Source organism: Apis laboriosa, unplaced genomic scaffold (assembly GCF_014066325.1).
Source record: "Apis laboriosa isolate Shangri-la unplaced genomic scaffold, ASM1406632v1 scaffold157_cov153, whole genome shotgun sequence".
Classification (NCBI taxonomy): Eukaryota; Metazoa; Arthropoda; class Insecta; order Hymenoptera; family Apidae; genus Apis; species Apis laboriosa.
The window spans coordinates 133070-157486 of NW_025222075.1; the positions used below are offsets into that span (position 1 = coordinate 133070).

A 24417-nucleotide genomic window follows, 5' to 3' on the forward strand; every position below is an offset into this window, starting at 1 on the left:
CGATATATATACTGAGTGCGCCTATGTATATAAGGTGGAAAAATAATTGTTTCTATGATGGGAAAAAATGTCGTATGCGTTTTTATTCAGCGCGATAGAACTTTGTCTATGCGAATCTGTTGGGGGTAAATATTGGGGAAGGGGTTCAATACAGTAAAATCTTGATCTTAGAGAGAAGTCTCTTCTTATCGAAGATTTACAGAGAAGAGAAGTTTAATCAAACGGATTCATATTTTTACGATTGTGCAAGTTCGAAAAAAGAGAAAAGAGTATTGAAAAGTATGCGATATAAAAATTATTTTCGATTCTAAAGACTAAAAAAACATAAAAGTCTGAATTACAATAGTTCGCTTTTATGTAAGAAGATCGATTTAATAAATTTTTAGTATTCAATTTGATACAATCTTTTTCAAAAATTATGCGAATTATCTTCCCCTTTTGCCATCGTAAACATTTCCACGCGCTATGAAAGCCCATACCAGATCGCATCTGGTTCGATCGATCCAAAAAGAAAAAAAAAGAGAAAAAGAGAGAGAGAGAGAGAGAGAGAGAGAGAGAGAGAGAGAGAAAATCGCGTAAATTACGCTTTGCCAATTTTAATTCATCCTCTTCGAACCGTCGTAAACATTTCTACACCATCAGATGTCGTGATTACCCCCGATCGAGGCGAAAAAATCGCGTAAATTCCACGTCACCACCGCACGCTCACCCATAACCACCCCGTAAATTACGCCAATATCACGTCCACCCCCATCCTTCTCTTCCCCCTCCCTCCACCCCGCAATATCATTTTCAGAACGATTCTCTCCCGTCCCACCGGTCCAAGAGCGACGATCCAAAGGGAGATACGATTCGTCGGGCGTGTTTCATAAAGGGCCTCCCAGGTGCTAAATCCATCGAGCTTTCCAATCACTATCAGAACGTAGATAATACGTAGTGGACGTAGAGGATACGGTGTGTCGTGTTGCCGCGATTAATTAGGCGCGTAGCGGCACCCCACGGAGACATTCCGAGATTTTTGCATAAATCCGGCCGTGTCGCGTGGCGGAGGGGCTGGGGAAGAGGGGGAGGAAGGGAGAGAAAGTACTAACTGCTGATTCAAGCCGGGTATGGAGAGCCGGGCGAGAGACCGAACGAGACCGGCCGGGCTGGCCAGCCATGGGGGTGGACACACCGTGAAACATTGTTTTAGGCCTATAAATAATCGTTATTGCCGCGTTAATCATGGATAGTCGAGAGGCTCCATTATTCGTAGTGGCTTCAGGGGTGGCGTACGGTATGTTATTGCCCCCTTGAACGAAGGGGTCGGCATAGCGCCAACCCTTACGGTTTCGATGCGGCTGGTATTGCTCGACTCGGGGCATGCCGCGAATTGCTGAGAACGAGCCGATCGAATCCTGCACGGCGTCGGATGCTATGGCCTAGTCTAGAATCCCCCTTTATTGATATCTGCATACCCGATGAGTTTTCCGCCCGCCTAACGTTCGGCCGCCCCGTTTCGTGGATTCCCATGGAAACCAACGATTATATACGTCTCGCCGTTTAACTACGCTCAAGATCGTTTAGATCGGAGATATTCGTGGAACGAAGATGGATCGAAGAAGCTCCAGGTATTCGAGGGAGGATCGAGTGTACGTTCGGTGTACGCTCGAACGTCGGCCGTGTTTAAATGATAATCAGAGGTTGGGAATCGATGGAGGAAGTGGTTTGCCAGCGGTGTTAGGAGAGAGTTGGGTCGATCGATGTATAATATGATTCGATACAAGTTGCAAATATTGCGACAATACTTCTTCCAAACGCGATATTTTTGTATAAATAATGGTTTTTGCATATGGATAAGTAATATCGTTTTAGATTTTTTTTAAATCGTTTGCTAAATTTATTTTCTGTATTCCATGTCGAGAGATTTCAATTTTTTTCCTAAAATTTTATTCCTAAAGTTTATTTTTTTTTATCGATCGTCAGAAAAATCGTACTTGCAAATACGAGGAAAAGAATTCAGAAAATCAACAAACCAATTAATCACGTAATGGAATCACGTGATGAAGTGACTTATAATAGTGTCAACTTATGGCACGATGCCATAATTATCTGTTCCGTTTGTATATTTCTTTCAAATTTTGTTTAGTCTTCATTTTCTCATTAGCTTGATAAGAATTCGTAAAATTTACAAAGTTCAAAATTCAAGTTGAAATTTTACTTATTTTGAAAAATTTAAAGTTCGAGTATTAGACATATTTATTTGTTTCAAAGTTCAGTATTCCAGGAAAGAAAATTGAGATCCAATTCGATCAATATAAATAATATTTAAATTAACATACATTCATTAATTTCGTTTTAAAACAAAAATCATAGACCTTACATCGAAACAACGTTGTTCTATCAAAATGGAATAAAATTCTATCCAAGAATTTTCCATCCAAGAGAACTTGCATTAAATTATATTTATGCCATTTCCTAAACCAAACGACACATTCATTTCCATCAAATAAGAAATAATTTATTAATAGTTATCAATAGATCAAGTTCTTATTAAAATTATAAATTCCCTTTAGCGATTGAAGTACACGTATTCGGTATAAACCAAATATTTAATCCATCAAAAATATCAAACACACTCCACACGTATCACAAGCTTTAAAAATCCCGAGATTGGATCACGAACAATGATTCCGTGGAAAATTTCGAGATATTCATCCGCGAAAAACTCTGATTTTTACCTAATATTCCATTGTATTTTATTTCGGCTACCGCCAAAGCCGATTATCGATATTTCGAATATTTCCGCGATTATTTAAATAATGTAAATATTATGATTGGACGATTCGTTGTATCGCGATTATTTTAATGAACTTGCCCGGGATAAAATCATTTTAATTACGTTCAATTACGCCGAAAGTATTCGATAATTGATAATCATTGAATATTAATTACAGGCGCATCGGCGATGCACGTGATTTATATAGATTCGAAAACGCTGGGGAGCATTTAACGGCCTCCAAAGTGATTTTTGGACAAGCGCATTATTTGATACTCTTATTAACACACGCGCGCATACCCTCATGAATATTATCTCTGGGGACGGGGCACCGGTAGTGATTGAAATTTTAATTGCTTCCCGCCCGCAAATTTCTTTTCAACGTGCTAGCTTCAACGTGCTAGCTAATTTTCGATCGTGAAAATTGTTGCCGCGTTTATTGTTAATTCGTTTGAATTCATAGCTGAATTCTCGCTCTTCATAATCATTTCGAATCATTATTATTTATCGCAAATTGATTTTCACGATATTTTTAATCGAAATTTATTAATCCAAAATTATTGAATTCGTACATTGCTATATTAAATTCACTAAAAAATCTACGCACAATTCAAACGAGTAAAATATAAAAAATTAGAGAAAAAGAATATATCAGAATACAAGTTAAAAAACATATTCCCCTTGTTTTAAAAATTTAATCCGTTCCAGAATACTTTTAAAAATCGTAACAAAATATTTTACAAACTTTTTTTTCAAATTAAATCGATAGCTAATTTAATTACACCTAAGCCCAATAATAAAATTTCCAAAACGAAACGCTAGTCCCGCTATTTATATTATCCGATAACCTATACGTCTCCATGATTGTCAGAGTAATCAAAGAACTCGTTTTCTAACGTCCACTATTCGAACGTTCGTGTCGCAATCAATATAGAAGAGGCGATCTTTGTCCAGAGGCTAATATTTTCCTTCGTCGGAGAGGGGGGGGGAGGGTTGTCACGTCATTCTACAAAAGCTCGGTAAAAAGGAAGGACAGGCAAACAGACGCATTCGAAATTCGATACCGAGGGCGACACTGATCGACGTTCTAATAAATCAAAGGCCGGGTGTCACGAGCACGCGGAGGAGCAGACAGAGGAGATTAACTTATCGAGGAGTACGAGGGGGGAGGGGAGGGGGCCGAAAGCCCAATCTAGGGATAACTTTTCGACCGGTTCGAAGTTAACTGGGCGCGCAATTTTGCGTGAACCCCTCCTCCCCGCGTAACAAACAGCCCTGTCTGTAGCCCTTTTGTCCCGTGCACACGCCCGGCCGCCACGTTGCGTGTGACGTGCGATCTTGAAACGGGAAACTAGTGGATTTCCAATTCGCGTCCGACCGGTATCACTTCATTTTTACTTTTTTTCCCCACCACCTTTCGCTGAACAACGGTTTTCAGAGAGTTGAACTAACGTCGAGGAATTCATTTCCATCGATCCGCTATTCGATCTTGTTGCGACGACTTTCTTTCATCGATGTTTGCTCGTGAATAACAATAAGAGTCTGGAGAGAATTTATATAGGATTAAAAATTAGAGGGATATTACGTACGATTTAGATTTATTTATCGAATATCACGTAAAGAGTCTAACGGAAGTTTTTAATAGATAAGGAAGAGGTAGATAAAAAGGGATTTCATGGATAATTTTAAAATAAATTCATGATGTAATCAAAGTTTCCTTTCTATTATCGCGAATAATAGCATTCTCGAGTTTGCGGTTAAATCTTTTCACGTTTGAATTTTTAAAACGATGTCTTTTTATATTTTTCAGAGCGCTGAGTCGAAAGCTCGGGCAACGTGACAGTGTGTATTTATTGGAATGTGTTATTCCATCGTATTTACAAGTGTATTCGTTCGCAAATATTTTTCTCCACGCGTCACGCGTGTACATAAACGTTCGTTAGCGTGGGACAACGTTGTGGACAGTCATGCTGACCCATGGAATTTTATATATCTCGAGTGGTTCGCTGACTACAGGAATTCAGGAAACGATGAAAGATTCACGAATTTTCCACGCTTGGCACACGCTATTTAAAACTTTATACCCCCCTTTCCGTTTAAATATTTTTTTTTTTTTTTAAACCGCGATTGCTTTTCAGTCGACAGACTTAATTTAATAAAACGTTATCTTTAAATATTCCATTCCCCGTTTCATCTACCGTTTTAATTTCAAATGGCTTACACTTGGCTAATTGTTATATCATGTTAATTGTTGCAGAAAATGTACATCGTCATGCTGGAAACGAAACCCTCTCGTTATCCCCTGTCACGTTAACACTCTTGATATTACGAATTTACGAAATCTAAAAAAAAAAAAAAAAAGAATCTTATAAGTCTCACATCCTCACATGTTTTACTCCATTTAAAATATTTCTATTCCTATAATAATACATGAAATTAAATTCAACTATTCTATTCAATCTTTAAAATTATAATACCTAGACTGAGAAAGTGACTGAAATGAGAAAGTGAACGATTCAACAATCCTCCACAATATTGTTATTAATGTAATTACGCTGCATCGTAATCAGAAACAAATCGATCAACAAAACGAATTCGCCAATGGACTCACAAACTGATACAAACACATAGGCAAAATCTCGAAATCAAAATCTGTTCTGCACTTGCTGAAATCACGACACATCTACCTGTGGTTTGATAGTCGAGTCAATAGCACGAGCTGAACGATCTCGTAGTCAGGGCACGCGTCAGTTTCGTTGTTTTAGGACTGCGGTCCATCGTGAGGGGGCGAATCCTTCGTGCAGATGCCGAGCGTTAATTGTGGAAAAGCGAAGCGACGCCAGGTTTATCGGGTCAGTTCATTCGTCGAGGGGCTCAGGTACGATCGGGGGAGGGGTTGCAAGTTGCCACGGAGGGAAGTAGGAGGCACATCCACCACGATCTCCACCGGTTATTAGATTAGTACGGTCCTACCTACCGTCCGTACGGAATATCGTTAACTGTTCGTAATCTCATTCCGTTACCTAAACCGTGATGTGACGTCGGCTCACCGAGAGAAATCCGCATGGCTTCTTTGCAAACTATCCCGAAATTAGCGAGCACGCCCTTGGGCTTCCGTCTACCCAGGTCTACCCGACGACGAATTTCGATCGTCCGTCACGATTTAACTGATTTAACTGAGCTTGATGGGAGAGGGGTGAAGAATCGTGATTCTTTCGACGAGTAATCGGATAGAAAATAATTGTAATTTATTTCTCTCTTTCTTGCCATTTTTTTTCTCTCTCTCTTTTTCTGTCTCCTTTTGTTGTTAAGAGTTAAACATTCTTCGACTTTTGCATCTTTCTAAATGAGATTCTTCTGTAATGAAATCTTTTTATTTTATTTTAATATAATTATTTTAATATTTATTTGATTTTATTGTTTCAGTGATGGGGACGAATTTTTCAATTTAGAATGTGATAGAGTTTGGAAAGACAAGAGAGATGTGAATGAGGAATATTTATTCTGTGCTGTTGCTATATAGGGAGAGAATTTGGAACAAAAGTTTAAGGAAAAATAAAGAATTTTGTATTGAAATGGAGAAGCAAAGATTTCTAACAATTTTTTATAAAAGAGAAAAAAACTTTTCAAAAAAGTGTGGAAGAAAAATAAGTAAGTTATTTTCCATTTATCATTAAATATTTTGTCGTTTTATTCGTACAACAGCCGAATAAAATTCTCTCATCGATCCAACATTCTCTACAACGTTTGTTACTTCGGATCAATCAATTGCATATATGATATGCAAAATATTTCTCTTATGTGCAAAATCAAATGAAAAATATTGAAACGTAAAATTACATTAGGGATAATTCGTAATATTTGAAGAGACATTGCTAATTGTGTTGATTCGAATTCGGAATGATAGGTCGCATGCATCATACGAGGTTGGTAATTATAATTAAACGATACTCGATCAATTTGCGAATGAAAAGTAATGTAACTCTAATGGAAAAACGCGTCAAAGCAACAACTTCGTTCTTGTACGTTTTTAATTGGTGCTTCTTCGTTATGGCCACGATCGATTTTCCTCTCAAATATGTGCATATCGGAAACTCTCGACAAATATGTATGCACGAAGGGCGTCAACGCCACTCAACTTTGTTAGAGTTGCGTTCCAGGGATCCACGATGCTGACGGCATCAAAAATGATCGATAAATTAATAGAAAACTTTTAATAATTTAACATTTCTCGGATAGATGGTATAATAATAATTCTTGAAAACGTTTGAAACGTTTGAAATTTTAATTATTTTTTTTTTTTTTTTTTTGAAAAATTAGAAACTTAGTTCAACTACTTTTACCTACAATTCTATGTGATATTTCGTTTAACGAATAAAAATATTTGCACAAAACTATTTCATTCTGTTAAATATGATTGAATTGAGACAACAATTTATATTATACACTACATATTAAATACTTAAAATATTATTTTTTATATGTAACAATTATTTCAATTGTGCATATTTAAATATGAATAGAGATATTTGATAAAATTCTATGTAGCAAGAAATTTTTAATCAAAATAATAAAATAATAATTGCTCGTGATAAAATTAATTTTTATCGCGTAAATAATAATAATTAACATCAATTTTCCTATACATTATATCCTTCTTCTGAATAAGTTTAACGCGACATTTCGATAAAATAATTATTAATTTGCAATTCACCTAAAAAATAACTCCTGTCTAGAAAATCGCGAAAAACTCGATACGAGACAATCAATTTTCTTTTTGCCTCCACTCCAATCAAGAGAGAGAAAGAGAGAGAAACTTCAATTAGCACGATCCATATTCATACCATAATTTTCACGCCTCAAATTAATTTCCCACGTATCCCTCCGCCCAATCCCTCCGCCATCGTCTTCCACCTCACCCAACCCCTTTCTCGACATTTTTTCCATACCACTCTCTAAACAAGATTACACCCCTCCCCCTCCCTCCCTTCCTCCATCCCGCGAGTGATATCAAATTATTCGGCAACGATTTCGGGCAACGGAAACACCGGATAACCGCTCTCAACTTCAAATTAATCCGACGATCACTTGGCCCATCGATAATTTCTCGGGAAACGAATTAAATGCACACGTACCCCCTCGAACTGCTGCTACACCCACCGCTTCTATGACCCATGCACGAAAAGCAAAACCTCCTCGTTTCGTCGACTGATCGATACGCCGATAATTACGCTAATCTGGAAACGGTAACAACATGATCGAGGGCAGAAGCGAGGTATCCGAGGTGGCGCGGTATATACGATCGTATCATCATCATCATCATCATCATCATCATCATCATCATCATCATCATCAACATTGGATACACGGCCGGTTATACAAGGCGGATAATATTCCTACATATGTAGCGACGCATTATTACGCATTATTAGTCGCGCATGCGGCTCGCGCGACACCATCGATTTCCCTCTATTATTGTCACTACGAATCCCTAGCTAGATCAGCCCGCGTGAATGCCTGGAGGGAGCCGTGATCCTGTTTCGCGAGTCGTGCCAAACTCCCCCCTTTGGACGACCAAGGAGAATGCATTTCCTCCGTGGACGTCGTCTTTCTTTTCTTCGATCGTTTTCGTTCGATAGGGATACTGGACACGGTGGAGAGTTCACAGGGGGGTGGGGGATTGGTGGACGTGTCGCTGGTGGTGAGGTTTAACGCGGCAAGAATTCGGGATAGGAGGTGAGGAAGGTGTTGAACGTGTTAATTTTGAACGTATGATTTAATTTAGTTTTGAAATAATCTTATTAAGATTGGAAGGAAGAAGTTATTATTGGTGGTTATTATTGTTATTAGATGTAGATGTGTATGAGTGAATTAATAAAAATATTGGTAGTGGCAAAGGATTTAGAAATATAATAAGTTTCATTTGTGTCGTGAAACGTTATTGTTCGATGAATTATGAACGGGAAAGTTGATTAGAAAGTTGAGTAGTTTATTTTTTTTTTTTTTATTTTGTTGAAGTTGATTCGATTGAAATTGGAGAATGTAATTATTTAATTACACATAAATTTTCTTAGAATGGAGAATAATTTTTTTTTTTTCTTTCTTTTACAGAAACGGAATACAACGAGTTTGGCTTGGAATGAGGGTGTAATTATTTAAATGAATGCGCATCTTTCCTTAGAATGGGAAGTCGATAGGGGTTAGAAGATAACGTCTTGTTTTTATTTCGTAGAAGAAGGTTCGAATTTAGATGTAATTAATTGGGTGCACTTCTTTTCTTGGGAAATAAATGGGAATCGATAGAGATTGGAAGAGCAAAGCAATCGTTTATTTTTATTTCGCAGAGGTAGATTACTCTGGCTTTTGGTTGAAATTTTTCAAAAGACAATTATTCAGTCGATAGATCAAGGGTAAAACATTCTTCCTTTTTTTATAAAAGTAAATTAGAATGAATTTTCTTTAAAATTTTAATGATTAATTTGGGTATACCTCTTTACTTTTTAGTAAACCGAATTATGTTGAAGAGAATATTGAATGATACATGGATTATTCAAAAGTTATGAATTACTTCATTAAAAAAAAAAGATTCTAAATTACTTTGAATGCCATAAGAATCCAAAAAGACAAAAAATTGAAAGTTCACGATATGGAAACTCATTTAAAAAAGAAGTAAAAGAACAACACATGAAATTATAATAATAATCTAAACTTTTCATTACAGAATAATATGATGAAACTCTCGATTCGTCAAAAGTAAACTCAACATCCATCAATTACAACATCTCTGCAAACTTTAAACAAAAAATTAAAAAAAAGAAAAAAAAGAAAAATAGAAAAAGAAGAATCTAAAAATATCGTTAAAGTGGATTACACTTTTCAACGTGATATATACCGAGATAACACAGTCTAAAATACTTCATTAACCAAAAAACTGCGGAGAAAATCAAGCGGACATCAATTTACCGTGAATTTATCCGACAATTCGTTCGAGTGACGAGGGAGGAGGGGAAAAAATGGAATTTTGCGTAAATTTTAAATCGAAATCAAAGCAAGTCCTCCTCAGGCTATGTCGTCCTGGCGACGGACACACTTTTTCCACGAGGAGAGGAATTTCAACGGTGAAATTATCCTGGCATGCACGACAACGATAGGACGAGGCAATTACCGGCAGGACGCGTCAGCTAATTTTACATTTTTCCTCGCCGTTATAATGTAACTAACAAAGTGACGATCGAGCGAATATTCCATTACACGAGCAATTTCCCGAAAATTATTCCAGGCCGGCACGTGGCTAATAGAAGCGCAAGTGTGGCAAAGATGATTGCCTTTTAAGCGGAAAATTTAATTATCGTTCGACGAGTGACCTAATTTATCCGAAGAATCCAAAACATGCATGATCCATGTGCCTGTCGTTAGGAACAAAACAAAATTTAAGGATCTGCGAATAATTTTTTTTTTCTTTTTCAATTTTTGAGATTGATTCTATCATTAATAATAATCCAAAATTTATTTCATATACTTTTGGACTAGTATTAGTATATAAGCATTAGATATAGAATATAAGTATTAGATTATGTATTATAAAGTATATTTTAAAGGCTAAATTTAATAAAAAGAATCACAATAATTTAAGATTCTAATTTTGGTAATTTGTAATAAATAGTATTTTGTAATAATTGTTTGCAATCAAAGCTAAGCCTTTAAAATATTATTTATAGAAGCATTTCGTTACTCTATAATAACGAAATCTCTAAATAAACTAAGAATTCGATTTTTATCTTGGCAATTAAGAAATTAAATTTAAGAAGAAAAAAAAGGAAAGTTAGTAAGTGGGATCGTTTAACTTTTCTTTGAAAATTTGAATTCTTCATCATATTTGATTCGGCTTGTTTCTGATTAATGAGAAATAAAGCAAAGACAACATAAAGTTTTGATTTCAATGTAAGAGTTCGAGAGATATAAATGTTGATAGAATACGTGTGTAACTTTATTCCGATTATGGAAATGTCTTATTACAAAAGTTTCTGGAATATTTCCAAGAGTGCACGTAGACGAAAGTTTAACGAGTCGATAGTGGGTCAAGTGTTGCTGTAATCGTGCAATCTTGGCTCGTAAACCTACTGCCAATTCGTGTTTCCCTTAAGTTATGCAACGTTCCAAGTTACGATACGATAATTTTACTCTTATACAGATAATAATCGTGTAAATAAGGTTCGTTAAAATAAAAGAGTTTTAAGATGGAATTATTCATTAACATCACGTATTATATATATGTATCGTGAAATGAGAAGGAAGCAAAATATATATACCTATAATTTAATGTATGATAATGGTATAAAATGATATAAAATGATATAAAAATCGATTAGAAATTTTATACCTTCAATAATTATGGACGAAATAACGAAAGAACTCAATGGAAAAATGGGACAAGAATTCTTTTCCAAAAAGACAAGATGACAACTGGCTTTTTTTTTCTAGCAAAATTCATTTAGCTAGAATTTTTTAAGTTTTCATCCCTTGCATTAATAATAATTCCTCGTTCAATGCAAAAATGAGAAATTATATTCACTATAAATCATCAACTGCTTATTCAAATGCGTTCGACGATTTTTCTTCGAAAAAAAACGAAATATAATCAACATAACAAACAATCAAAACGTCTATTAAAGTAATTGTAAGCTAAAAAAATATATATATATTTTTCATGAATAAGAAAACTTAATTAAAATGTTAATTTACAATAAAATTCACTCGTTAATAATAATCGAGGCCTTGGAAAAAATATTAATCCATACAAAATGAACTGGAAGCGTAATTTCGAACATTGGCAAACCATCACATGCAATGCAAGCTCGTGACGTCAATTACTCGCAAAACTTTCCGATATTATCGCGAATATTGTTACAGGTAATTTTTTTTTTTTTTTTTTTTTTTTCATTGCAGTTAACCGATGAAAAAGAAACAGTCTTCCAGGTACACAATTATTTCTTTCCTCGGGAAAGAGAGAGAGAGAAATAGAAAAAGAGAGAAAGAACTGGAGAAACGGGGAGGAGGGGGGTGAATGACCCGGGGAAAAGTTTCAAACAATCGCGTGCGCGAGCACGAGCGGCAATTTCGAGCGTGTGTCGCGCTCCCTATGTTTGATTTCATTCCCAATTATAATACAACTTTATAATTCGAGCCGAGAATTATTCCTGGACGATTTCCAATTGAGACATTAGTTGAAAGATACCGGAATCTTCTATCCGTTGTCCAAGTATTTTGAATAATTTTTTAATACGTTTCGAACTAATAGAATATTTCTTTTTTTTCAGAAATATTATTATATAATTTCCTTTACGGAAAATAATAATCTAAGTTTAAAATCCTAAAATAATATCGTATACGTAAATAATTTTACAAATAATTTGACTCGACATATTAGAATACGAGAAATTACATCTCGTACAAATTTATCGATCCGTTTCAAGCAAATGTTTCTGTCATTTTGCAAAATAAATAAATAAATAAATAAATAATATTTCATCGCCATTGTTCCATCATCGTTTACATACGACAAAGCGTAGAAAAAATTATATATATTACAGTTTATTCGCGCGATCACGGTATAATTTTGCATTCTGGGGGGGAAAAAAAAAAGAAGCGCAAAGGGTGAAGGGTGATTTATCGCGTCGGGACGAGCTATCAGCGACGCCGCCACTTCCGAAAATACAAATCGGTTTAATTGCACGGAAAATTTTTGGCCACGATGGCACGCCAGCAATGCGCATTAATAAACTGACGGAAGGGCGCGAATAAAGGATTCCTGAGGGGAGGGGGCGAGCCCAACATTTCGTATCACCTTCGCCCTTCCCTCTGTAAATTAAGCTTTTGTTTAATCGCGTCCAACGTCACACTTTTGGTTTGGAAACGTTTTGATAATGAGCCAAGAGAATGGACGACCGGCCAACAGGAAATATAATATAATGATATAAATAACGTTGCGAAATTATGAAGCTCATCGAGCTTTCGTTTCTCGAACAAAATATTTCTGTTTATTGTTGATCCTCCTCCGCATTTTTTCCCTCCCCTCTTATTCAATTCTACGTGTTTTGCAAAACATTGAAACAAGAGAGAGAGAGAGAGAGAGAGAATGGAAGATTTCAGAAACAATACAGGTTGATGTTTCTCAAATTACGAGGTTTGTTTTTTTGATGAAAGGGACGAGATTTATGTTTCTGATGTGTGTTTAATTATTTTTCGCAGATATTATTATTGTTGCTGTTATAATGGTGTTTATAATGTGGTGAAGATACGTGTTTGTCAACGCAAGAAATATGTACTGGGAAGTTATTAACGTAATTTTAAAAAAAGGGAGGAAAAAGAAAAATATCGAATACATCATCGAATATAGAGATCGGATATCACAGATGTAGAAAATTATTGTTGCAGATTGCAGAGAAATTATTATAAAAATTATTTATTGTTATATTACTCTTCGTATCATTTATTAGCAAAGCATGCTGATAAATCACATCCTGATGTATTCCATTTCATATTTTAAATCATACTATTAATTTAAAAAAGAAAAATTACATCACACAAGAGAACTACTTCTTGTTACGATATATTTTCAATTTGTTAATTTATTAAATCATCGTATTCCAGAATAATCCAAAATGACGAAGAAACTTCAAACTTCCGATTCTTTCCCGAATTTTCCTCCATTCTCGACAAATAAGCGCAATAACTTCGCCCACCAAATTGCCACGCACCAAACGAAAATACGAAAGGGATGGAAGGAAACAGTTGTTCGCCATGCAAGAAGCCTCCTTGGACCCCTCGTATATCTCGCAAGTGGGTATATTTCGGAATTTTTAATCTCGCGAAATTTTACTTAAATTTTACACCGGCATAAGGAACGCGTGTAATCCTCCTTTCCACCCTGCCAGATGTATTTAGACGCGAAATACGCGTGTACCGCCGACGCCATTGTACGTTTATTAAACGGGTATTCCTCCCTTCCATCCCCGCAGCAGGAAATATACGCAGCGATTCGTTCTTATCCCGAGGTGGCGTGATTCCCCAGAAATGTAAAAATGTGTTGCGAACGATTCTCGAGTCATTCGAAACTTTGGAGGAATTTTGTCTAAAGCTTGTTGAAAAGGTAAAGCCTTGGACTCCAAATATTAATTGTAATTGATTTAATTGATTTTTGTGATTGAAATAAAAATTGTTGGAATGGATAGAGATTCGAACTGTACAATATATAAATATTTTAATGGAAACTGTTTTTATCAACAACTAATAATTAAAAAGATTTAAGAAAAATTTATATTTCTTGTCATTACAATTGTGTTATCTGTTATCATTTTTAATTTGATCATTGTATCCATTTCATCAATTTTTTCGAAAGAAATCATTCGAATCTTCTGAGATAAAAACAAATAAATATCGAACAACAGAGATCTTCGAATACCTTGGCAACGAAATACCGAGTTTTTATTTCTCCAACCAATCAAAACCGGCGACAAACGAAGCCCGAATCGAAAGGAACAGCACAATTTTCAACAAAACTGCGTGTTTCAACATCGGCGAAGGGAGAAACCGGAAATCTCGTGGGAAAACGTACCGCCGCGTCGCACCTGCGTAGACAGTTATTCACCGCGAAACAGTGACAGTTTCGATTTTTCCTTTTTTTTTTTTTTTTTTTTCCTTTATTTTTCGACCGCGGCATTTTTTTTTTTTTTTCTCCCAAAAGCTCGACGCAACTATCGATGATTGATTCCAATCAATGACGTGGCGCCGATGTGTTTTAGCCGGACGGCCGTCCCAACGCTAGCCGTAGGGACTTGCGACCGTATCGTCGATCCATTACACGGTTTACCCTGACCGTTAAGTGCACACAGGTGTCAGAATATCGTGGATATAGTGCTCGAGGTATAGGTAGGTTTCAATGATTACGACGAACTTATCGATTTGCGAGATTATAAAGGAACTGTTGAAAGAAAATCGAGAGAAATAAAATATCGATTCTTTGATTTCGCTCGAACGAATGAAAAAAAGTGAAAAAGTGAGACGTCGGCGTTCAATTTTGAATGTTTCTCTTCGAAAGGATAAAAATTTATAAATGTAATTAATAATCGTTCAAAGAGAGAGAATTCAAGACGTATGGTAATAAGTTTCATGAGGAGAAGCAAAAATCGAATTTGAAAGTGGGAACATGATTTTTATTTAACGAGGTAAAAGGTCGCGATCGAAAAAGGGTTAGGTGTCGACTAAAAAGCAAAGTTACAAATGGCCAGGGTGACACGCCGATTAACAAGAACAATCAAGCGGCCGCGACGAAAAAGCTCTATTATCGGATTTCGTTTAACCTTACGAATATCCCCATAAATATTTATCGATACGCGTTCGTGAAAGTCAACCGATTTCATCGAGCCCCCAGGAAACCTTCTCGTGAAACATTTCTCCCTCGAATCTCTCCTCCCTCGTGCTCAATCGTATCCAACCAAAAGTGGAGAAAACTTTATTCCTCCAAGTAGAAAACTTGTCGCAGGATCGATTTAACACCGTAAACGATGATCAGTCTCCCCCAGAAAAATGTAAATGTCTCGGAATCATCGCACGGTTAACCTAACCTCGTGTGATTTTCGGGAACAAATAAAGAAATTTCGACTCTTCTCTCTCGTTTCGACGGTGAGTACCAAAATGAATTAAGTCAACGATCAATTTCTCTCTCTTTTTTTTTCATTATTTTAAATTGTTTTTTTATTATGACCTGTTGATATTTGTTTCGAAAAAACATGTTAGATATTTTAAAAAAATTGTTTAATGTAGAAGAGTTTACATGGACAGTGAACTGTTTGAGAAATTGTTTTTTTTTTTGTATGTATATTTACGTATAAATATTGATGTTTTATTCTTGATTATTATCTCTTTCTGTAGAATATTAATTGAAATTTGAGAATATATAATCGATTAAAATAAGAAATACATATATATATTTTTATAGAAGAAGATTTCATCCCAAAGAACCGAATCAAAGATTATATATATATATATATCTCAAAAATTCGCTTCAATATGCGTGATCCCTCATCAAAGAGCATATTGTAAACCATGGAACACAATCGTTGGGAGTGCAATAAAATTGAACAAACGCCTCGGTATCTCGAGCACGTAAATCCCTTCGAAACGTATGCATGGACTCGTCGCTCGTGTAGAAATTGCGGTTTGGGAACGACACGCTCACGCGACAACTTTCGATTATCCAGCTAATAAATCGTAAACGCGCCGTTGCATCGGGGCCACCGTCGTCTAGTTGGTAAATTTATGAATAACAAACTATAACATTCTTATATCGGATCTCGTATCGGTTTACGAGCTCGTAAAACTGACATAAATCGCGATGGCTCCGTTATAATATCGTGGTGAAGAGTTCGATTCCAAAATTGGGGGTGTTGGTGTGAGAATTACGTGATCCACGTAATGAATCAAATGAGTTTTCTTTTTTCTTTTTCGCGAATTGAGAAAGGTATTCAATTACATTTTATTTTTATCACGTTGAATTATTAAAATAATTTCTGGTAGTTTTTAGGATAGTTTTTAGGATAACTTTAACGACATAGGAATTTTTGTACGAATTAAATATGGTAATTTGTAGGATTATCCTGAATTAAAAATGGAACTCTGATTACGTAGAATTAGATATATTTTTATTTCGAATTAAAAATAATAGTCGACAATGAGATATCGTGGCTTTTTATGAATTAAAAAAGGACAGTTGAGAATGTAGAATGTTATTGAGGTAATAAATTTTTACGTGGAATTAAAATAGAAACTCGTGACAAAGTGTCATGTCAAGTTTGATATAAATTAGGATACGAAATATATAAAATATTATACGAGAGTGTTAGAATTATATGAATCATGAAGGAATATTTTATCGATTAAAATCACTTAAAAATTCTACATATAAATAAATAAAAACTGTAAGAGAAAAATAATCTCTAAGAGAATAATATAATATTCTCCATTCTTTTCATATTTTAAATTAATGCAAATACCTCTGACATGACTAGAATATTTTAATATTCAAAAATATCTACCAAAAGTTTTAAAAAATTCAAGCTCAACAAATATTATAAAATAATCGATAACTTTCAAACATTCAAGAAACAAAAATATATTGTTAATACCCAGAAATATTATTTCGTAAATCAATAATAAGTTCGAATGATTAAAATCATTTAAACTTTTTCCAAACAAAAATCAACGTACAAAAACTTGAGCAAAATTCTCTCTTATTATTACATAGCACAAAAGTATATAAAAATAAAAAGTAAATAAAAATAAAAATAAAAAGTATATAAAAATAAGAGAATTGAAAGATACATTTATAAAAATAAAAGAGGGAAAAAAAAATGCGAGGATAATGCGGTGGACCAAGACCTTTTCGCGTCTTCCGGCCGTTATGTGTCGCTGTGCAAACTTTACAATTCAACGCGGCTCGCGAGAAAGAAAGGAATCACCTTGGCCCCGCTGGTTTCCTCAACTTCTTCCACCCTTTGGGAAATTACTTTTCTCCGAGGACTACGCGAAGTAAGTAGGGAGAAGTATACAGCAAGCAGACGGATTTCAAGCGACAGACATTTCTTGACAACGTCGAGAAGTGTGCTTGAAAGAAAGACGAGAGCCGGCTATGAATTGATGTTAATGGCTAATGGAGGAACGTACGAACTTTTTTTTTTTTTTTTTTTTAAGTGAAAATTAGCACTTTTTAATTGAGGAAATTTTCAGGAGTGAGAAACCGAAGAAGTAGAATTCATATTTGATGATGAAATGAATTATTTTCTTTGGTAAAGAATTAGTATCTCTATTGAAATTGAGAAAGAAATGAGAAGATAAAGGAAAGGGAATGAAAATTATATTTCATTGAATATATATTTAATTTGGAAAACGTGAAATAAATTGTGAATAACGAATAATCGAATATGAATAAATAATTTTGTTTGTGACACAACGAATACGTCACAAATCACGTTTTCAATATATTACAATTTTTTAATACTCATGGGATGAAAGATGTGAAACTTTTTAAATATTTTGTTACGCGAAAATTGATTGTTGTGTATTAATTTTTATAATAGTTATAGTTATGGATACAACATTGTTACAACTTTTCGGAATTTAATAGGGAATTTTGAAATTCATCAAACTTTCTCAATATTCTATGCCACAAAAAATTAATTCTTGTAAAATAATCGAAGCGTTCAAAATTGTCAATTTCTTGTCAATTTTGATCCTCCAAGATATTTAAAAAAATTCAAATTTTCATTAACGTACAGTTATCATATAACTACCATATTAACAAATTATGCATTCTAATCAATTGAACAAGAATCATGTAATATTTATAAATATTTCAATTATTTAATTACGAATGAAAGTAATAATAAATGTAGCATCGAATATAACAATATTTTCAATATTGTTTCAACTTGTTATTAATTTAATAATGATTTTACAAAGTTTATTATTATAATCCACTTTTCCTTTTTGATTATTGAAAACACCAATTAATGTACATGCATCATTCACCACTATATCTCAATAGATTTTATTACAACAATCATTTTTCTATATCCCCCTACATTATACACACTCAGATAACTCAGCATCGAAAAGAGATGCTTTTCGTGATATTAATTTATCCTTTGTGCGAGGATATGAAAGCTGCAATTAAATATTGAAGCAATGGCAGTGTATCATAAAGACATCAAGAATTATCGTTGGACGTGATATCTGCTAATAATAATTGTTGCTAATTAAACGCGGTATGATAATTGAATAAACGCCGAGTTTACACAAATGGCCGTATGCATCAACGCCACGTGGAAACTACAAAATAAACTTTTATGATTTTAAAGCAACTAACGATACGTTGTCGAGCGTAATTACATTTATCAGATGAGGAATGAATTTATGGGACTAGTTTAAAATTCGCCCGACACCGGTGCTATGGTATGTAAAGCGAAACACCGGTAAATTTGTATTCGATTTTACCAAGGATCGCATAATTATTACCTATATAATTGCATTTATAAAATATGAACGAATTATTTCAACGAATTATTCTGAAAAATTGATATTTGAATAATATATCGATACGTCTGGAGTTATTTTCATGACTTTCTATAGATACGTAATGAATTATGTGAACGATAAAATTACAATTATCGATGAACTGGTTTTCTTTATTATCTTTTAATGAAATATATTACAATGAAATTTTGATAAATGCTTTTTGCTCTGTTCCTGCAATTTCTTTCAGATACAGAATTGAAATTTAACGTCGAGGTCGAATTAATCTTGAATCGATTCCTAAAAAAAATATGTATAATCAAATATAATCAATTGCTTTCTTCATATGACACGAATGTGATATAATTTACACGTATCATAAATTTCAAGTTGGATAACGAAATAAATTCACATAGAATAATTTAACAATATGTATCGTGATCACAATCACGATTGTGTAATTAGAACATTCTAATTTATTATATAATTGAACGAAAAACCATTGAAAATTTCTCAAGTGGAATACATGCATATATAGCTAAACGTGTCGTGGGATTATTGGATTAATAATTAAATATTCTCGTACGATAGAAAACGACAGATAAGTTCGTTAAGCGGATTTCAGTCGTACATTACGGCTTTCCAAATCGTTGACTTATGCTAAAGGCAACTATTTGCAGGATAAACTGCAGACATAGAATTTGCTCTTTTCACAGATCTAGACTTCTGTACATCACGCACTCTAATAATTTTATCGCAGCTATTTGTATAATATTTAATATTATACGCAACAATCTCTCGAATGAAATAATTTGATATATTTTACTGAAGTTTGTTTGAATTTCTTCTTTCAAGTAATATTTATTACCGTTTCAATCAGATATCTTTCGCAAAAAATTACAACAATTTCATTTTTCTACCTTGACGAACTCACATAAGCAATTCCACTTCACGAAATGAACCAACGATCAAAGAAATCGATGCTAAGAAGAGAGCTCGAAACGACCCTAATCTAAATTGGCCAGTTTATTTAAGCGTTATTAGCTCACGCACGCACAGGATTGCATGAATATTCATATACGGCACGATACAATAAAAGGTTGGAGCAATGCTCGAGAGATTCGAGAACGAGCCATCAGTTTTCGAAGTTGCGTATTTGGACAAAGAATTTGGGAAGGAGCACGAAACCCGCCTAATTAAAGCATCCGTTCAACCCTATGGATTATTTAAATCAATGTCATCCAGGTCCTCCGTGGAGACTCGTTAGAAATACGGGCCAATTACCATTAAGAGGTCGGCCGATGGCCTGAAGGGGGAAGAAGACGTATTCCCATGCGAAGGCAAAGGAGTCTAAAATTGCCCGACGCACAGGTCCATCCCTTTCGGCAATAAACTCGAAAGTCTCGTAATAAGCCCTACCCCTCTAGGTGGTGAGTTCCGTCGAATTTCATAGCCGTATCCACTCGCAGGGACAGAGAAGCGAAAATGTCGGAAGTTTACTCGGGATTCTTCGTAATTAGTGCGAGGATAAGGACGAAGGGAATTTTATTAATACCTTAGAAACGTAATTTCCACTTGGAAATACGAAGTAATTTACTCCCTCGATATTTGTTTATAGTCGAGCAAAATTTGTTTTTTTCTTTTTTTTTTTTTGAAACGAGAAGAAGATTTTGAGAAGATTGTGTATTAACAAAAAATTTTCAAAGAATATTTTGCAACGGAATACTATAGAAGATTCTGTATAATTAAGACAACGAGAGTGAAATCTTCATAATAATCACGTAATTTCTATTCCATTTCTTTGATCGATCGAGTGGCAGATTGGGGGTTGATGTCTTTCACATTGTGTATTCTAAAATAAAAAAATGAATCCCTACTCTACATTTGATATTCAGAAAAGCAATTTATACAACAATTTTGTAAAATTTATGACAAAGAATCAGATAAACACGACATTAGAAAATGATATTAAAAAGAAAGGGGGATAAATACTAAACACGCGTAACATGTGTACATGCGATGCACAACGTTAATGGCTCGTTTACACATAACTCCCTGTTACCCTATAATATCTGGTAGAATTAGTTGTCGCCCAGGTTTCAGGGTTAAAGGGATTGCTAGACAACTGGTTAAAAGGATTATCCCCGCTTATACGTTACTCCGACCGACTAATGCTCTACACATTATTAAATCATTGCTCGAACTGTTGCTGGAAACTGGTATTCACCCTTGTAAGACGGTATCCCCCCACTGGATATCCTTACCGTTGCGACTGGAGGGAACACTAAGCATGAAAATGTGGAGAAATCTTCGGGAAGTGGCTCTATTAAGCACCAACCGTGCTCCAGAACACTCGTTCGAGTTCATCAATATTTAATGTGCGACTCGAAGAACCCGTGGTAAAGGGGTAAATGCAATTTCAAATGGGGAAAAGTAAGCTGGCAGGACGAATTTTATTCTCTCCTCACGAATACTTCTCGTTAGCATTGATAAGTTTTTATAGCGTTTGAAATATCGCGATATAAAATAAGTAGGCACCCTTTTTATGATAAGATTTTTAATAAATTTAAATAATTTAAATAATTTAAATTAAAAACGATTGGATAACGAAATGGAAAATATGGGAATTATTTTGAGGATGAAAATTTTGAACGTGAAGCCTATATATTGATATAAATATCTAAGCATGAAAATTAATCTGTGAATAGAAGAGATAGTAAGAAACGAATAGAATGTGCTATAGGTAATATGGACGGTCAAGAATTAATGAAATATTAAAAAAGAATATAGTAGATATTTTGATAACAATTAATAGTGTACTTATACGTAAAATATTAGTTATAATATTTAATAATAATATTATAATATAATATTTTATTAAAAATTGTTTTTAAATTTATTTAGGCACTGTTTTGAAAACTATTACCAATAGTTTTAAACTATATATTTCATTTGTCGATTTTGAATATCTTGATCAATTGTATATATATATATATATTATTGTTTCAGTTAGATAGAAATAATAACTCGTTATCACTGAAACTTCATATCTTAATTTTGTTCCTTGTGGCAATGTAAGCGCGTTACGTGCGAAGTAACTCAAATAATTTAATTTCACGTTCCAGTAATTTCTTGATACCGGTGTTCCCATGAACAAGCTCACCGTGTTATATTTCGCTTGCTTCGTGTAATTATTACTAGCGTATACGTAAAAACTACTTTATGCAAGAATTCGATTAATTTTCAGCTTTTAAATTTTAAACACTAATGCAAATGAATCGTATAATTTTTCTAATTTTTAATAAATAAATCTATATAATCATTAAAAAAAACTATTCTGTTAATATGTCAAAATGAAAAGTTTCTTATTTTGCATAAGAAAATTAATTTCTTGGGGATGCTTCTTTATCCATTTATCCCTTTTAAAGCATAAAACTATATTTCCCTCACTTTGTAAAGCATAAGGTACCACTAACCATATTCTAATGCGACGAAAACTGAGAAGAAGTCATTTCAAACTTCTTTTCTCCATCGTATCTCTTCAATGTAACAGTCTATAAAATATTTCAAATTTTATTTCCACTTCCTTTAACAGGTTTAGGAATTTCTTGTACTTTCATTATCAAAGGGTTAAATATCTATCAACTTGTTATCCCTAAATTCAGAATGTAATTACCAAAGTGCATAAGGTACACTAACTCTCACACAACTAGATCTAATACGATCTAACTCTATCAAAAGTTCAAACGAGGCTTTATCGAAGGAATAAATAAAACAATTAGCAATCAATATATCTTCATACATTCACACAAATTTAATTGTGCGTTATAAAAACAAAAATTTTATTTTTAAATGAAACTTGTACTATCTCATTTCTAAAATTCACATGATTAATTTCGTCTTTTTCAATTTATAAATAGAGCTAATTACAATTAATATTCCAATCTTCAATCTATCCTCTATACTCTAAAAGAGTTCCACGAATACTTTCAACACCCTCTATATTATTCCCAATTCATATTTTTCCACAATCTCATTCCTAGAATGCACACAATGACTTTCATCTTTTTCAATTAATAGAGCTAATTACAATTAATTTCCCATTCTTCAATCTATCCTCCTAAAAGAGATTCACGAATACCTTCAACACCCTTTATATTTTTCCCAATTCATATTTTTCCACAATCTCATTCCTAGAATGCACACAATGACTTTCATCTTTTTCAATTAATAGAGCTAATTACAATTAATTTCCCATTCTTCAATCTATCCTCCTAAAAGAGATCCACGAATACCTTCAACCCTCTGTATTTTTCCCAATTCTCAGGACAACTTCCTGCTAATAAAATCGGGCAATTTCTCGAACCGCAACTCGGGCGAAAAGTAACGCGTATTCATCCAGAAATCGATGAAATAATATCGGCGGGGGATGGGAAGAATGGAGAATCTGTCGGGCGGAACGCGTGGCCGGCGTCAAGGGGGAAATATATTTTTACCGTAGCTTAATCCGAATATAATTCGGCTTTATGGTGACATTTAGCCGTGGCTGCGGCGCGTTCAAGGGTGGCCGGCCTCCCATGTGCGCGGTTAATTGTTAGACGCGTGTGTTGGAGTCCAATTAAACCATTATGCGGAGGGCGCGAAAGGTGAGTCCACGGGGCGGAAGCCAAGAGAAATATAAAATCTCGGCGCTGCGCAATAATTCACTCGCGTTCCCGCGTCAGCTTCTCTCCCCCCCCCCCCGCTTTTAACCGGTTTTTACAGTTTCTCGCGTTTTACTTCTCCACGTTTCGTACTGAGAATTCGCATTTGTCGCGAATCGCGATGGCTCGTTCTCGTTAAACTTCACACCGGTGAATCCTGCCTACCCGTTTCACCGTGTCCTTTGTTTCGAGATTCGTTTCCCGAGACTCTTGCGTGCCTCTTTATCCAACAGTGTTACGATTTCACTGGTAAATTTAATTAGTGGGATTCGTAATATATACTCTGTGCCCGGATAAAATTCTCATTTCTTTATAATCGTAACTGTAATTGAAATATTATTAGTAAATCTGATCGATTAGATTGAAAGGGTTAGGTAAAATTGATCATTAACTTGATCAACGTGTTACAATTGGATTATTGTCTTTCTCTGTGTATGGAAAATAAAATTTTTTTTAAACCTCGAAAATTAATATGTTTCAGAAGTTTAACACAAATTTAAGTTTTTACAACAAGGATTTCTGTTGTAAGAGAAAACGATTTTTATCTGTGGATTAAAGGGAAATTAAGGAAAGAATAGAGAGAGAGGGAGAGATAAAAAACGAGAGGGATAAAATGAGAAAATAGAAGCATCAGGTTTTAAAGAACGCCCTTTAAAAGGGATATCGATTATTAACGACGTGTTATCGGATCGATATCAGCGTTTTATCGTGGAACGGTTAGCAAAGATAACGCTGTGTCGCTTTTAACCCGTTAAAATTGTTCCTTTGTGCCCGTCGCGAACGCTAATTCGATGGAGTGTTGCAGGAAATCCTGTTACACGTTGCGCGTAATTGCGTTAGAGAATTTTTTTACTACGGCGATGATAGGTGGATTTAATCGAATGAAAA

General features: G+C 34.5%; 1 protein-coding gene across 2 annotated transcripts in view; it reads right to left on the reverse strand.

Moving 5' to 3' along the window:
- Positions 1-24417, reverse strand: part of LOC122710817 (semaphorin-2A) — a 545106-nt gene that overhangs the window by 104860 nt on the left and 415829 nt on the right. The window lies entirely within an intron of this gene.